This window comes from Lemur catta, chromosome 11 (genome assembly GCF_020740605.2).
Source record: "Lemur catta isolate mLemCat1 chromosome 11, mLemCat1.pri, whole genome shotgun sequence".
NCBI classification, from domain to species: domain Eukaryota; kingdom Metazoa; phylum Chordata; class Mammalia; order Primates; family Lemuridae; genus Lemur; species Lemur catta.
In genome coordinates this window covers 19,060,394-19,068,148 of record NC_059138.1, presented here as the reverse complement: position 1 = coordinate 19,068,148, position 7,755 = coordinate 19,060,394, and positions in this window count along the sequence as shown.

The window sequence follows — 7,755 nt, the reverse complement described above, 5'->3', positions numbered from 1 at the left end:
GATAAAGACAACTGTTTTCCTTCAGCCTTTCCCCCGCCAACACCTGCCACTGCTCCTCCCACCTCCTGGTCATGCTCCAGAACCATGTCTCCAGAACCTATCTGATTATGAAATTCTTTTGAACTCCTGCCAACATCTCCCCATATTAATCCCGCTCATTCTCACTTTTCCCACCTCAGTAAAGAGCACCTCCCTTTAGCTGGTTGCTCAGGCTAAAAGTCTTGGAATTATCCTTGGTTCTTCTTTTTCTCATACCCCACAAATGAGCTACCAACAAATTATACCAACTCTGTCTCCAGTGTCCCCAATCCAACTTCTTCCAACCCCTACTGCTACCAACTCTGTCTCAGCCCCCACTGCCTCTCACCTGGGCTGCCACCTGTCACCCGATCACTGCCTCTCACCTGGACCACATCACACTTCTACTCTTGTCCCCTCCCCAACCCCACCACCACAGCATCCAGTGACCTTTTAAAATTAGAAGTCCTAACACACCTTTCCTCTGTTCAGAAAGGCCCCCCGTGGCACTGGGAATCAACTCTGAACTGCCCACCATGGCCTACATGGCCTTTCATGGACTGGCCCTGGCTACTTCTCCGACATCATTTCCAAACGCTCTTTCCTGTGTTGCCCACGCTGGGGCTGACAGAGCTGCTCCTCTTACCTGCCCAGCACGTTCTCGCTTCGGGGCCTGATTCCCTGTACCTGGAATGCTCTTCGTCTGTCCCCTCCTCAGACAGACCTGCGGACTTAGCTACAACAGCAGCATGCCCTGCCACTCCTACTCTGTTTCCTCAGAGCGTGTATGATCACATGACAGGGCATTCCATGTTTTCCTGGTTTACTGGGTGCCCCATACCCAGCAAAAGCTCAACACAGGCAGAACTGTTCTGTGCCCTACTACATCCCCAGCACTCAGAGCGGGGCCTGGCTGGTAGGAATGCTTAATAAATACTTATTGGACAAATTAATAGATAATACTCCTACAATCATCTCTCAGAATCGTGACTGTAAATTGCTTGTCCAGAGTAAAACAACAGAAGCAAAAGGAGTCAAATTGGGGTGGGGAGGACAGAAAGTATCATGAACAGAACATGAAATTAAAGCTGTCCAAGAAGAACAGAAGCCCACTTCACATAAGCTGCAAGGGAGAAACTGAACTGTCTGGGAAATTCCTGCCCATTTCTAATCTGAAAGATGCCAACCAAACTGTCTCCTGTGTATATGCAGAATAAACTCTAGGGGGCTACTTCTGCAGAGTGCAGAACGACTCAGCAGCCAAGGGAGATGGTTCCCGCAGACAGCTTGGCTTAGCATCTAGCTCAGATCGCAGAGAGAAGTCCTGGGGCCCACGCGAGTGCTTGCACACATACGGCATGGAGGGGCCCGGTGCCTGCCACCCAACAGACTCCAGGTCGCTATCAGAGGGAAGAGAACAGAAGCACAAAACTGTTTTACTGTACTTAAAACAGAAAACAGGTATCTGCACTTGCCTTTTGACCAAAGTCAGTTTGACAGATGACATCAACAAAGATGACTAAGAAAGAACTGTAAGAGAGGCAGAAGAACCGGGAGGCTGTCAGGTTATGGAAGCCAAGGGCCAGAAGGGACCACAGCAGGTGGGATGGGGGGCCATGGTGAGAGTGCGGTAGACGGGACAGGAGGGCCAGTGTAGAACCCTCCACCAAGTCCACATGTGAGCAGAGAAGGGACAGGCTGCTGCAGGAGGATGAGTGGCCTAGGCGATAGGGGCAAAGGGGATATTTTAAGTTTTGGGGTGTGGTGGCAAGAACATGAGGTAGCTCCTGTGTGACAGGCTCTCTAGGCTCTATGAAGAGGAAAAGTAGATCTGCAGAGAAGAAGTGAGGAGGAGAGGCAGACATAGCTTGAAGACAGTGGCCCAGGCGTGTAACAGTCACCATGAAACCAAGAACGGCAGCTACCCAGAATAGCTGCACAGTGCTGCAGCCATCATCTGAATTTATGCAAAGAAGTGCCAATCTGCCCAGGTGCAGACTTTCTCCAGCACTGTAGCAGCCAGGGTGCAAGCAAAAGGATAAAATGATTAGGAAGTGGAGGGCTTTGGCAATAGAGTTGTTTAAAATCTGGACCATGAAGTCTCAGTTGGATAAAGAGGAAAATAAAGGGGAAAAGGAACTAATGGATAAAATGGAATTTAACACAACTCCATGTTAAAGTTTGAGACTGTTAGTGTTTCACAGAGGAAGAAAAATGTTTATCATATCCTTAAGGTCAACCAAGTAGAAACCCACGTATAAAGGATGAACGTGAATAGTTGAGGAAAATCCTGAGCAAACAGGTTGTTTCCACTTGCTGGAAGAGTCTCTCATTCCTGTGCGTGGATGGCCCTTCCACACTTTCCCTGGAGCCACAGAACAGTAGATTTCAGTACAATCTAAGGCAGACTGAAACCAGTTAAGCATATGGATGAATATACACTCAAGCATGAACAGAAAGAAGAACCACATGACTAATAAACTCTCTTCTCCACATGCTGGAGGTTCTACTGATGATAACGATGATAGGCACATCTGAGTTCACAAATGCCTGCTTTTCCAAACAACTTCACTGCTAAATGCAACCACTTGAAGCAATAACCACTTCTGCTTTCCCAAATAAGTCAGCATTTTATTTATATATGTGTATGTGTGCGTGTGTGTGTGTATATGAACATTCACCTCAGAAAAAGTGTTATAAAGATAGAGAAAGCATAACACACACACATCCCTCTTAGTAACAGTGTGTGTCCTTCTATAATTAAATGTTGCGTTTTTTTATTTACTTATTTTAAATGAAAAAATGCAGACTGTGATCTCAATCTGACAAAGATTGCATTTGAGGATTTCTCATCTTTTAATTGCTGCATGAGTGGCTGCCCAGGACACCTCCTGACTGAACGACGAGGCTCAAATAAATTTTCACCTCCAAGCTTGCAGGTTTGACTCACTATCTTGCTCCCACAAAGTCAGTCCTCCTGAGTTGCAGAGCCAGGTATTTTTGCACTCTGGATGACATTCCAAAACAAAAGATGAATAATTATTTATTTTAATCATAGGTTTCTACGAGAAATAAAGGTTAAAGAGGCCAAGTCCCAATTCACATCAAATTTAGAAGAGAAATGCATGTTCTCAAATATACCCATATAATTTATTATCAGGTAATCCTGACAATATGTTGACATGATAGTGATTTAACGTTATCATATAGATAACAGAGAAGACACAGGGAAAGTAAGATCATGGAAACACCAAAGGAAAACATAGTCAGAGGTGGTATGACCGCCCCACCCCCCCAACCATTTGCAGAACCCACCTCTAGTTCCACCCCCAGCTCTGGTTCCCTGCCCTTTCTTACAGCCCAGCCACACCTCTGCCCAGAATGACACCTCATCCCTGAACAGTGACAAGAAAACACAGATCTATTTTGCTTTTTGGCAAGTAAACAGGGCAGACCTCCATATACCAGCATGGATACAACTTGGGGTGAGGAGATCTCTGACGGTTCTGTTTTAACCACAGCAGACGCACTGATGCAGGCTCAGCCTGGAGCCCTCTGAGGAAGGGCACAATTGCAGCAAATCAGAGCAGAAACACTGAAAACACCAGAACACCAAGGCCAGATGATACCATGGTTCTGAAGAGGGGCCTGAGAGCAGAGACGGGACCAGGCCTGGGGAAATGGGGGCGGGGGGGCAACTGGGCCCAGAGTTTGGAAGTAGAGTACACCCATCAGAAAGGCCTTGAACTACTTTCTCTGAGCCCTATCTCAAAGGGACTGCTTCCTCTAATGTCTTTTCATCGTTGTCTTAACAATCATCATTTACCTTACATTTAAAGTCTGAAACCAGCCAGGCATAGTGGCTCATGCCTGTCATTCCGGCACTTTGAAAGGCTGAGGCAGGAGGATCTCTTGAGCCCAGGGGTTTGAGGCTGCAATGAGCTATGATGGCACCACTGCACTCCAGCCTGGGTGACAGAGCGAGACCCTGTCTGTTTAGAAAAAAACAAAAAAATCCAAATTCCTCTCAGTATAGTTTAGAAAGCTTTTCACCAGGTAGAACCATGAAAACATGACTGTATTCCACTGTGACCTCAAACCTGTAAGAGAAAAACGGTCCCATACCTGGTCTGGAACACAACCAAGTGGCCTTTCACAGTATCCTACTGCAAAGAAATGAACAGCATTCCAGATAAAAAAGCTTACTTCGAATGAAATTTTTTAATGAACTTTGAGGAGATTAAGACTTGCTCTGGACAACTCATTACCATCCACCCAGCTGTTAACTGACTATAAGAGTATAAAGATTTTTAACCATTCTTTTCAAGGATGATTTAATCATTCTTTCTTCCTACAAGGCTCCTACCTCCTTGCACTGCAAAACTGTAATAAAATGTTGTCACAGGCTCATATAATAAACCGTCTGAAAAGTTTTCTTTAACAAATGCTACATAGCCTAAAATAGGTCCTTATGCCTTGCAGTCCCCAGCACACGCTCCTTTGGTCCCTGGCCTCCATGGGCCTTGGAATACACAACCTCCTCCAACGAGCACCCACCAGGGCTTGACATTTCTCCCAACTCTCTCCCTACTCCCTCTTCTGACAGCCCTCATCTCTCCGTTTACTTCTATCTATTTTCCAAAACCAAGGTCAGTCACAGGACATCTGTCTGTTCCTCCAGGAGAACTTGCCTTGATGGTCTAGACCCAGCTCCTTCCACAACTGCTTCAGTATCAGAGCTGCACTGCACTGTATTTACCTCCCTAGACTGTCAGCTTACTGAGACAGCTCTGGGAGGACTTTTAAATACCTTAAGAGAAAGCTAGTTTCTGTTCCCATCCAATTTCCCCCAGTCTTTCATATCTCTAGGAATATTCTCAGTAAGAACAAACCTCCACTGAGGACAAGACATGGTGCTGAAGACAAGGCCGAGGATGCCTGGGGACTTTGCTTTCTGTATGCCAGTTACTAGTTTTCTTCTCACTCAAGACAACTTCCATTTGCTACATTCTGCAAGTGTGCTTCAGAGGAGAGGGCTGATGTCAGGCTCCCATCTACCGCTGGGGCTTTTCCCATGTTCCTGGAGAAAGGGTGACTGTACAAACTGAAGTGCGAATCGCCTGTCCCCACAAAAGCCATGGTATTCTCTTACACATATTCAATAAAGTGCCAGAACAGTACAGGTGGTCCACAGAGATGTTTTCTGACTTTATTCTTGTGTACTAATTCCAAGATGATCTATCTTATAATGTGATTGTAAGACAGGTCACAGGCCAGCCGCGGTGGCTCACACTGATAATCCTAGCACTCTGGGAGGCCAAGGTGGGAGGATTGTTTGAGGTCAGGAGGACTTTGAGACCAGCCTGAGCAAGAGCAAGACCTGTCTCTGCTAAAAAAGAAAAATTAGCTGGGCGTGATGGTGCGTGCCTGCAAACCCAGCCACTCGGGAGGCTGAGGCAGAAGCTTGAGCCCAGGACTTTGAGGTTGCTGTCACCTTGGCTAATGCCGTGGCACTCTAGCCCAGGTGACAGAGCGAGATTCCATCTCAAAAAAATAAAAATAAAAAGAAAGAAACAAAAAAAGACAGGTCATAGCTCTTTATGTCAGTATATTTTCCCCCAAATGGCTCAACATTTATCATCTTTTTAAAGATCACTTCAAGGCCTTAGAATCTGGCCTGAACAGTACCTGCAGGAAGCACACCTGCCAAATCTGAGCAGTAAAAACATGCCCTGACTCCTGAGCATGGAGAATGGACAAACCTGTAGCTAACCAAAGGGGACACTGATAGCTCGGTAAAAGGCAGGTGAGAGGAGCACTGTACCCAAAGCTCTGTGGAGTTTCCTTGACTTGCAGAAGAAAGACCCAGAATACATCCAAAGATCTTATATTTAATAAGCCTTTAAAGTGAGAACAAATTAACTTTTTATGTTTCATTTTATAATGCTCATTCTTGTACATCCATACTTAGAAAAAAGAATGAGTAATAGTAAAAAACAAAGTAACGGTACACTCGCACGACTGAGATATAAAACGAATGCAATAATATCCTACATTCTACAGATAGGCAAACACTTTAAAGGAGACTTATTATAGAACACGTGGGAATCCCCGTCATGAATTTGAGAATCATTTGACTGACTCAAAGTAGAATTGAGAGGCTGGGGAAAGGATTTCCCCTGTGGTTGATTAAAAACATTACTCTTGTTTTGAGTTCTCATACCAAGTGACCGTGAAGTGAGTAAAGACCTCTTAAAATCTATTTTTTGAACTTTTTCCCTTGGTACTGGATTCTAAGATTGACTTAAAGACAAAATATTCTAGCACACTCAAAATTTCTTAAATAAGTTCACAATAATACAAAGAAGAGGGAACATGAAGTTCTAATGTTCTAAAAATCCATTTTAACCAGTCTACTTTAACAAAATGTCCACAAACTATAGATGAAACAAAATGCCTACAAATGTGTATTTATAAAATTGGTCATTTTTGGCATCACAAAATTTATTACAAGGTTTTATTGAAACAGTAAGTTTCCTAAAACACATAAAATGATGATTCAGTGAACAAATACATCATTTACATACATCATTTCAAGAACATTCCTATTATATAATAATATTTTTCTTTCATTCTTATTTAGAAATAAACTTGAAATGAAAATGTAAATAAAGTCATGAGTAGAAAAGAGCAATCAGTCCAAAAAATACCAAATTCATTACAAATTTCACCCGACAAACACAAAAACAACAAACTACCTGAAACCTGAATTCCTAAGGTTCAACTGTCCTACAAAGAGAAGTATGTGGAAGGTCAAACTACCTATTAAGATGACAGAACCAAGTCAGAGAGCATTAAAACTCATAAATCTTTAAGAAAATTTTACACATAAAAAGATTTCCACTAAATTAATTAGAATAAGTATATTTTGGTGTTTGTTAGGTGAGCTTCAGCATGGATCAAATGTTCTTATGCTAAACTTTATCCCCTGACAGCAAGAGAAAATGAGGCTTTCTTATGCTAGAAGAATGAAGTACAATCTGTGCAGCCATATGAGCAGAATGGAGTGGCTGATGTAGCACAAAAACGATGTCGTTTACAAAGTAGGAAGATTTTAAAGTAAAACCAATAAACCCAACATACGAGGATAGGAAGAAAGATTCAATGTTGCTACTAACTGCTTCAAACCCTTCTTAGGTTTAGGCAATTTTTACTTAGTCTTAAGGTCTTAAACGCAAAGTCTCTACATTCAGAGTCCCCCCAAAATCTGGCATGGTTTAAAATATAATCAGGGTACCAAGAGACAAGACAATTAACAAAACTTGTAAATGGAGACTACATTGTGCTCAGTGACTCGCTTCCAAAGAGCAGAGTACAGAAAGAAGGGAAATAAATTTACAGTCTAGCAAACCCTACCCCCAGCCAGGTGATCAAGGTCAACATCATCAGAGGGAAATCATGTTGATAACATACTCCGTTCACACGGATATGATAAGAATACCACTTTACCTCCGTGGTCTTCCCCTCCAAAAACCACACCCCAGTCGAATAATCATAAAAATATGAGAAAAATCCAAACTAAGGGACATTCTACAAAACATCTGACCAGTACTGACAAGGTCATCAAAAACAAATATCTGAGAAGCTACACAGACCAGAGGAAATGAATGAGACACAATGACTAAATGTCACGTGACATCCTGAGTAGGGATCTTGGAACAGAAAAAGGACATACGG